Here is a 10,305-nt window from a genome sequence, read left to right on the forward strand (position 1 = left end):
AGAAGCAGGAAGCCAAACAATCAGAGGTGTAATCAGTGGACGATCAAGGTGTTAAACGAGGACTCAAGGAAGACAAGGCCATTGTGGAGAAGCTAAATAGCCTAACTTCAGTACCAGGAATATTGTTTGAACCTATGGTAAAGAACAGAATTATTGGAATGAACGTGATTTGTTGGTGGAGTCAACATGGCTTTTCTAAAGGGAAATCATGCCTTACCAAGTTTTAGAATTCTTTGAGGTGATCAAACAACATGCGGACAAGGGTGATCCAATGGATATAGTGTATTTGGATTTTTATAAAGCCTTTGACAAGGTCCCTCACCAAAGGCTCTTAAGCAAAGAAAGTAGGGATCAGTAACTGGTTACAAGACAGGAAACGAAAGGTCGGAATAAATGGTCAGTTTTCAGAATAGAGAAGTAAATAGTGGTGTTCCCCAGGGATCTGAACTGGGACCAGGGCTTTTCAACATATTCATAAACGATCTGGAAAAACGGGTGGCATAAATTTGCAGATGATACCAATTTACTGAAGGTAATTAAGTCCAAAGCAGACAGTGAAGAGTTACAAAGGGATCTCATAAAACTGGGTAACTGGGCAACAAAATGGCAGATGAAATTCAGCGTTGATAAATGCAAAGTAATGCACGTTGGAAAACATAATTCCAACTATACACACAAAATGGTTGGGTCTAAACTAGCTGTTACCATTCAAGATAGATCTTGGAGTCATTGTGTTCTATGAAAACGTCCACTCAATGTGCAGTGGCAGTCAAAAAAAGCTAACAATTTTAGGAACCATTAGGTAAGAGATAGATAATAAGACATAAAATATTATAATGCCACTATATAAATCCATGGTACTCCCACACCTTGAATACTGCGTGTAGCTCTGGTTGCTCCATCTCAAAAAAGACATATTAGAAATGTAAAAGGTACAGAGCAAAAGATTATTAAGGATGTCGAACAGCATGGGGGATGGATGGAGAAGAGAAGGTATTCATGAATACCTCCCTCTGTCTGGGGAGGTATTCATTAATTTGGAAATCCGAAGTTTCAATGGCCAGCACAAACACAAACAGCAGAGAACCCTGTCTTTTGCTTGTGCCTAGACTGAATCTCTATGAAAGGGAATTATCTGTGATTAGAGACGCTGTGTGGGATTTGTATAGTATTTTAATTCACTTGCTGAAAGTAATACTTATTACAAATCATTCTACAGTAACAAGTAAGTAGTTCCAATCAAAGCCTACTCTATAGGTTCACACAGATCAGTGGCTTTGTGGCTAACATTGAAGAATTTCATAGCATTATCTGCTAGGACTCAATCTTTGAAAAACAATTTGATCAATTTCATTTTATAGACACTATGCCTGCAATCTGCCAGATTTTAGTGAGTAGTTTATCTGTTACCCTGGTCTGCAACTTCTAACCACAACAGGCATTTTCTCTGTTTTTTAAATCAATATTATTGAGGTTTTTGTTCATTGGTAGAAGGTTTTCTGTACTGAAGTAGTTAAAAAAAGCTTTCAACAGGTGCTGTGATAATTGTTCCTTCAAGCAAAGATGTAATTCATATGATAATCTGTCATCATCTGCCATTTTGCCCTTTCTCTCTGCTATATTGATCTCAGCTGCCATAATTGGCCTCTTCAAACAATTCACTTTCCTCTGCTCTGAGAAAGGGGAATTGTAGGTTTTGTTTCCTTTAGCCCCTTTCATTAACTTGTGTACCCTCAATATAAATTTGAAACTACAGGAGAGCTCTTAGTAATCCATGCCATGGAATTTTGCTTTCATGCAACATCCAAAAGGTTGAATCTACGGTTTTGGAGGCCACATAAAATAGATATATAGTTAATTTGAGTGTGATCTTGCAAATTCTATTCAATCAGATATTCCTTACTCACATGAGTAGTATCATAACAGTCAACTAAACCAACTGAGGGAATAAAGATTGCATAAAGAGGCCTGACAATCACTTTATTTTCTTTTTCGTTGTTGTTTTAAGAGCACTCAATAATTTCATAGTTGTAGGTGCCAATCCCCATATTTCAGCACCCCCCCAAATTATATTTTTAAATGTAAAATGCCCTCACACTTTTGTGAATACTATTATATACTTTTCTATTGTATCCTACATAAATCAACAGCTACAGATACATTAGTTGACTTTACAAGATGTGTGGTGCTATCTGATCCCCATCATCCCTACATATCTGCAAACAGAACTCAGAACTATAAGATTACTAAAAATGTGGTTAATGGTCTGAAGTCAAATCTTCTCTCACACCAGACTCAGCAAGAAATCTATTGGGTTTTTAAGTACCTCATAAGGACATGAGAGGGGGAAGAATTTTATGAAACCTAAAAGTAACTATACACTACAAAGCGTGGCTGTTTCCAGGGTTAAGATTGCAATTTCATAATCAGATATACTAAAACTAATGCTACATTTCCAGGATTTCAATAGAGGCTTAGAGTTATAAAGAAGAGATGCAGTCCCCAACTTCAGGCACATCATTTACAGCAATAGAGAACAGGAAAATAATTACTGAAGCAGGCAGTTGGCTGAAATGAGGAAATACTGAGTAAGCAATTATCAGTTTGTAATCGCTGTGACCATTACCCTCTTCTATAGTTTCCTTTAAAGCACATCTTTTGCACCTGGCACTTCAGTGAAATGGCAGCTGAAAGAGGACATTAGGACATGTCCATAATAGGTTGCTCTCCTGCCTTCAAGGAGCAAGTGGCCATTTCAGTGGTTGCAGATATTAATGTAAGAATGGTCACTCATAGGTACTATTCTTCATTGGTAATTTTAGAGTCCTCGTTTGTAGTCAATAGCTTGAGCTCTTTAATTCATGACACAGTCTTTATGTTAAAAGGTCTCAGGAAAGCTTTGATAGCTTCTGCTTCAGATGTTTTCAGCAGATTGTGAAAGTACTGTGTTGATATAGAAGGCCATGTAGAATTCCGATATTTATTTACAGTAAAGGCCCTCATTATTCTTTTCTGATGCTCTCTGTGTAAATTGATATGCATGTCAGACCTGTAGCTTGCTGAATTCTATAACACACACACACAAATTTGTGTGATAACTGGTTCTCATTAAACTATTAAATGGGATACTAAAAGGTAGCTTAAAATCAGGTGCATTTAATAAAACTCTATTTGAATTGGCACACATGCTGTTCCCATGTGTTTTTCAGTTAGCTAGTGTTGCAAGTTTATCATATATATTACCTCTGGTTAAATGTTACTTCACTCCAGTAAAAATAGGCATCATTCACAATTTCTAACAAATGCTGTTACAGTAAATCCATGGCCAGATCCGTTAGCTAAATGTTTGACACACCCACTACATTTACTGTATTTTGGAAAATTATTTCTGCTTCTCGATTAGATATGGGTTTGGAGAAAGAAAAAAAAAGTCTAGAAAATTCTGTAGAGGATACATTTTCACTTTTAATCAAAACACAGCAGTACACTGATTATTCACCACAGTTAGCCCTACTTATTAAAACAGGGAGGATCCTTTTAAATAAATCATTAGGAAAGTTTTTACATGACAGAGTCCACATTTAAAAAACATGTCTCATGTTCAGACTGGACCTCAATAGGAAGGAAACATTGTACAGGTTGTGAATGGAAAATCTTTTGGGGGAAAGATAGATAGGACACTTCCACGGAAAGACTTATTATTCCCTTAGAAGACTTGTGCCATGAGAACCTGCCCTCTAATAGGGGAGAAAACACTGTCACTCTGTCCAGAGCTAGCCAGTGCAGCCTCTTCAATGGACCAATATGAATCATGCAAGATTGAAATAAGGTAGACCAGACCCTGACTTAGGCAAACAAACAAAGATTCCAAAACAAATCCCTACTCCAGCAAGGCAGTGTGATGTACACTGCTCCCAAACTGCCAAGCAGGCCCAGGCAATATAAATTTGGTATCCTTCCAACTTTAAAGACATTTTTATGTTCCTTTTATATTACTGATTTGTTGATATATGAACAGCGTTTTAAAAGAGATTCGTTTCAGACCACCTGTGCTCACATTCGTGATCATGCAAGCCACTTCTCCTGCCATTTGTGACCCTTTGGCAGCTTCTGCACTTCCTTTTGTCGAAGAGCAATATTAGGAAAGCATTTAAAGCAATTTAGCAGCGGGAAACAAAAAGGAGCCAGCATCCTGTGACCAACCAGCTCTCTGGACCACCAACAAGATTACCATGGAGCATAATCTGGCAATCTCCACTTTACAGCAATACCAAGGAAAAATAGAAACAGAATTCTTCCTTTCATTACTAAGATTATGATATTCAAATAGAGCTTTACAATTAAGTTCCTTATTTGGAAAAAAGACTCTGATATTTTAATTAATAGTCATGTCCATAATAGGAGATTTATGCCTGTAAATGCCTCAGCAGATGTTTTTCATTGTAATGGCAGAGAAGCAGTGTCTTTTTTACATTACTATTTTCTTTCCTTAAACTGAAATCAGACCAGAGGTCACTGCAGATTTTTTTGAGAGGAAAGTGGACACACATACAGTAAACACGGCAAACTTGACTGTGAAAAATAAATCAGAAATCTCTCAAAACAGGATGAACTCAGATTTTCTGAGTAATGCAAGCATTTGGAAAAAAAAGCCAGCTGAAGTTGTAATTTTCTTTTGAAGTGAGATTTCTCGATGAGGAAAAAAAACGAGGAGTCCTTGTGGCCGCTTAGAGACTAACAAATTTATTTGGGCATTAGCTTTCGTGGGCTAAAACCCACTTCATCAGATGCATGCAGTGGAAAATACTGTAAGAAGGTATATATACACACACAGAGAACATGAAAAAATGGGTGTTTTTTTCATGTTCTCTGTGTATATATATATATCTTCCTACGGTATTTTCCACTGCATGCATCCGATGAAGTGGGTTTTAGCTCACAAAAGCTTATGCCCAAATAAATTTGTTAGTCTCTAAGCGGCCACAAGGACTCCTTGGTTTTTTTGCTGATACAGACTAACACAGCTACCACTCTGAAGCCTGTCAATGAGGAAAGCAACTTGTTTGGCTCTGGAGGGGCGTGGTAGCACTCTGAACTCCTGAAGTATTTTGGAAAGCTTCATAAAACCTAAAAAACCCATCCAAACCCAAAGGAAAACGTACAAACAAAATATTTGATTCACAAACTAGCCTCTAAAATATCAACTTGTTTCATAGGTCTCCACCTGCCAAGGATGAAATCTGGGACAAAGATCCAGAGGACGGTCAAAATCCTTGCCTTACACAGGAGAACTCCCATTAATTGTCAGATTTGCCCCAGAATTAGAGACAAAGAAATAGGAAAATGCATAGCTGGAAAGGAGGTAGGATTTACAATTTTTAATATAAATGTAATGCTTTTGAAACATGCCTGATTGGCAGCTCCAGAGGATGAAGAATAGCTATAACACAGACAGCATTCCTATTTCCTCAGATTACCCTGTGAATGTGCCTCATTCCTGATCTGAAGATAGGAAAACCAGGTAGTTCAATATCCCTCTCTGTTTAAATCCTTGACCTCTCAGCTGGGATAGCCAACAAGGATGCTAATTAGATGGATGTTGATATCCATGCACTGGGAACCAAAAAGTGACCAAATTCATTTTATAACAGATCATATGGTGATAAATTTTTGTCTGATTAGAATTGTACCAGTATTTTATAGGTGACAAGTACTAAATCCATTACCAGTCCTCTAAACCATTCAGTCTTGCATGGGTTTAATTTGTATAATAATCCAAATTCAGCAATGACATAAAATACATGTCAAATGTAAATGAATATTAAAACGGATTACAAAGTAGCATGACTTACACTGATTTGCCATTTTGTGAGTGTGCAAAAGCGATTGGGTATTTGGTGGGGAAAAAAATTAAGTCCTGGCATAAATCAATGAAAGTCAATTCTGCTGAATACCAAACTGAATTAGGGCTCAGAAGTGTTAGAGATTGTGCAGGCTTAAGCAGCATGTGAGGGGAGGTAGAGGAGAGGAGAGAGCATATAAAACAAACCACTCCCTATAGTTCTTTTTACTGTTATACACCTGTTCCATTTCTTCAGAATGCAAATTACATTTTTTTTGCACCTCTATTGGACGATACATTGGTGCAAATTACCCACGTTTGAGACACAAGGCCATTTCTTGACCATTTTACACCTGATGTGTAACAAACTACTATTTACAGCAATTCTAAATTTGGCCCAGAAACTTCTATGAGAGATCCACCTGCTTATTCCAAGCTGCATTGAGTGAATTTGGCTGCCTATCTCCATTTGAAATGCATGGAGTAACACCCAGGATGAAGTGAGCCAACTCTACTCAGTGTTCTGTAACGAGTTTCCTGCAGCAGTCTACTGATTCAAAGTGATAAAACTGTGGTAAACCAGAACTCCCAGCCCGCATGAAATAGAGGTTCTATACTTTGTACAGTAAATTTGAGTCAAAGTAATAGACAGTTAAGACAAAAGTCTGATAAATATGATTCAACTGAAAAGTATGGCCCTTGCAATGTTTATCATTACACTGAGTTAGACTGCATTAGAGCAGCAAACAATGGGGTGTTGTATTGCACAACCAGCTCCAGATTATCTAAGTAGTTCGCAAGAGGGAGCAATGCAAAAGTTCCTCAAATTGTCACCAAGCATTTTAAATAGTTATAAGTCCTTAGGTGTTGACAATAGTGGTTATTTATGTCCTGTATGTGCACTGCTGAGGCCCTCAAAACAAAAAATAACAATAAACCCCACAGTTCTAATTTTGCTCTGGGTTCCTTCAGATGGGATGCTTGCTGCCAATTTTAGAAAAGGCTTCTACATATTACAGTTAACATAAATGTGTTGCTTCTCCACAATGAACCACTGACACTGCTACCAAAAGCCAAAATACAAGACTTTCATCTAGTTGTGATACATTAGTATATTGGATCCATATATTAATCAGAATTTTCTTGGACTAGATTTTATTGGATGAGCCAGAGCAGCAAGTGATTGAATTCAAGATCAAGTTTTTATTTCCAATTACAGGAAAATACCATTCTGTGTGCATTGTACAAATCTTTTACTGCATATTTTACACCCTTGGTTTACCCTTTCACAATCCGTGGATACTAACTGGATTTAATATTACATTTAAATTAAATGACAGAATTTCTAAAAATGATGTTGCATCTCAGAATGTTAAATGGATATTTATAACTGATAGAGTAAGTGTAAATTTAATGCCTTTATGCATCTATAACCCATATGCTTAATATGGCAGCATTTGACTTTGTTTCTCCAGGGAAAGGGTAGAAAACAAAAGCTGTGGGAAGGAGACACGGAACTTGTGTCTCTGCACATGTCCCGCAGAAAGCAAGGCAGAGAAATTCAGCTAGAAAGATCCAGAAACTTCCAGAACAGGGTGTGGTAGTTGCCAGACATCCTTAGTAGCTGTTCTGACGCTGTACAGGCAGTTTTCTTTGTAGGCACCCCCCTTAACATGTCACATCCCATTCTAAGAGCTGAGCCAATGAGAGCAAAAAGGCTGAGGGTGGGGCTATAAAGGAGTTTAAAATCAACCCTGTGGACTCAGTGACTGATCAACACCAGACTAAGAATTTTGCCTGCTGTGAGGGCTCAGTCCCAGTACCACTTTGGATACTTAATTAGTAATGAAGCCCTCTGTTAGATTAATGTGTGGTCCACCCACTATGGTGTGTTTTATGGATCTAGAGGGAGAGCTTGGGTGGTAGAAGCTCCTTATTCATTCCTCTTGGGTTATACCCCCCCACCCATGGAATTTGGAGGCTGTCAATGTTTTTGCTGGAGCTCCAGTGGCCTGAGCTTCCCCTTTCAGCTCAGGCCACCAGATTTTCTGCCTCAGGTGGTGGAACAGGTTGGCAGTTCAGTTTCTCCTGACCATTTCATTTACAAACATTTAGTTTTACTCAATTTTGCGCAGTTGCAACTTACAATCTTCTTCTTCCTCTTTTCTCCAGAATGGGTAAATAGCAGCCTGCTGGTTTCAACCAGCTGGATCTGCCCCTGCAGCACCTCCCTCTCAGACTCCTCTGCCTCCACTCAGGCATGGCAGAGCTATCCTGCAGCCACCTGGTTTAAATCTATGTGGTGCTCCCTATATGAGGCAGCCCTTACAGGCTCTATGAAAGGTGAATTATTTCCTCTCTGTTCCCAGCCAGCTGACCCTTGCAAAGCTGGATATGGGTCACAGTGACAGACCAGCATGTTAGGTCCAACTCTGCAAAGAGCCACAGCTCCACTACAGAAAATCCCCTTGTTGCTCTCCGCTCTCCCCCTTCCTCATAGCTGGATCCTCTCCACCTCCCTGCCCCCCCTCCCCCTTCTGGGCTCCCTCTGCTCCAGAGCTCAGTCTGACGCAGAGCCTGCCTGCCCATGCGATGCAGGTAGGAGGCAGCCCGAGCTGAGCAGGAACTGGCTCGGGTTGATGACCTGGCACCTCCCCCCAACCCATGGTAACTGGATTTTGTGTCCACTCTGTACATCTGACCGGACACTTCCAGGACCCTTTTTCAACTGGATTTTCTGGTTGAAAACCGGTCACCTGGCAACCTGAAGTGGCACTAGGTTGCTCCTACATTACTTACTTGGGTGCTAGCCAGTCTGAAGGAGCAGGCAGGCAGGCAGACTTTCGGGGACATCTAGCATTCTAGTTCCACAATTGAGGTATGTGTACTAAAACCCCTCCTCCGTTGCATGATCCACAGGCTGGGATGAACAGCGTACTGCCTAGAGACCATAGATTCCAAGGCCAAAAGGGATCACTGGGATTATCTAGTCTGACCGTCTGTACAACACAGGCCACAGAACTTCCCTAAAATAATTTCTAGAGCAGATCTTTTAGAAAAACATCCAATCTCATTTTAAAAACTACCAGTGATGGAGAATCTACCATGACCCATGGTAAATTATTCCAATGGTTCATTACCCTCACTGTTAAAAAAAAAATTTACAGGAACACTTTCACTCAGACAAGGAACACCTGCAATTAACAGTCTGGGCATCAGAAGAGAAGTGTAGTTCAGCACAATTTTCCCACTAACCTCTGATGCAGCTTGGTATCCAGACTGAACTCAACCAGGGTATTTCTTTCAGTGGTCTGGTCAAATTCGCATTTCTGGTGAGAGGGGAAACAGAAAGCGCTTCGGGGCAGGAACGGTCTCTTTGGTTGTGCAGTTCTCAGCACAGTGGGGCCTTAACTTCTAGATGCCATTGTGCTAAAAAATATTGTAATAATCCCAAAGTTCGAGTGATCTTGCTACACCATAGATTCTCCGGGAGATCTGGTTGGAGTAATAAAACCAAGCACTCTTGAACTGTGGGTACCAGCCACAACAGCATTTTGTAGACAGACACATAGGATCCTTCTTTTGAATATCAGGTGCCAAGTTTAAGCACACTGAAAATTAGACAAGCCTATGGCTGGCCTTTCCAGTTGCCATTATCTCTGAAAGGCAGGTTTTGGAATTAGTTCCCATGACCATACAAGAACCGCATTGCCCCTTTCATGAGGAAAAGATTATTCTTCTAGCTCCTCAAGCCTTTCTGTTAAAGGTAAGTTCCTTTTCCCACAATTCTTGAGAAATAGTTCTCCAATATTGTTCTAATCCTTAGAAAGCTGTGGCATAAATAGGTATTCTTAGAGCTCTAAAGACATATATTAAGGATATGGAATACATACACCAAACGTACCCTGTTCATCTCATTCCATCCAAAATGCCAAGGCCTCAGAGCCTCAAGGTTGCTGCAGGGAAGACCTAAAAATCCTGCATGAGTTGGCATACTAGGCATCTGAGAAACATCATAGAAGTCTTTAGAGGAACTGGAGGAAAAGTATATGAACCTTATCTGACAAAGATTTGTAAAGTAAGTTTCTATTCCACTGGGGAAACATCCTTTGGTAGAAAGGTGCTACTGATTGGTTCCCTCATAACTTCTTAATTTGTTTAAAAAATTATTGCTTTAGATGGACAGAACTTCTATTCTTGCCTATTTTCCCACTATAATAATTGAACTCTGCTTATCCTTTCCTCCCTACTTCTGGAATTCATTGTTTGCTACTTCCCATGAGTAATGAATGGGGAGAGAAGCTGGGCAACAGAATGAGAAATTTCTTACCTGATCATTTTCTTTCTGTTAGCGGCTTCTTTCCAAATTCAACCCACCCAGGTAGCCTGGTAAATGCCCACAATATAAATTATTTATTTCTCTAACGGGATACTTAGACATCTGTTGTCTTATGATTAATTTA

General features: G+C 39.5%; 1 long non-coding RNA gene across 2 annotated transcripts in view; it reads right to left on the reverse strand.

Annotated features, from left to right (window-relative positions):
- LOC122464451 overlaps positions 1–9,324 on the reverse strand; it is a 35,330-nt gene extending 26,006 nt beyond the window's left edge. For both annotated transcript variants that reach the window (XR_006288488.1, XR_006288487.1), the window contains exon 1: positions 9,098–9,324. This is a non-coding gene — a long non-coding RNA (uncharacterized LOC122464451). The remainder of the gene's footprint in view (positions 1–9,097) is intronic.
- Positions 9,325–10,305: the final 981 nt, after the last annotated feature.

Source organism: Chelonia mydas, chromosome 2 (genome assembly GCF_015237465.2).
Source record: "Chelonia mydas isolate rCheMyd1 chromosome 2, rCheMyd1.pri.v2, whole genome shotgun sequence".
Lineage (NCBI taxonomy): Eukaryota > Metazoa > Chordata > Testudines > Cheloniidae > Chelonia > Chelonia mydas.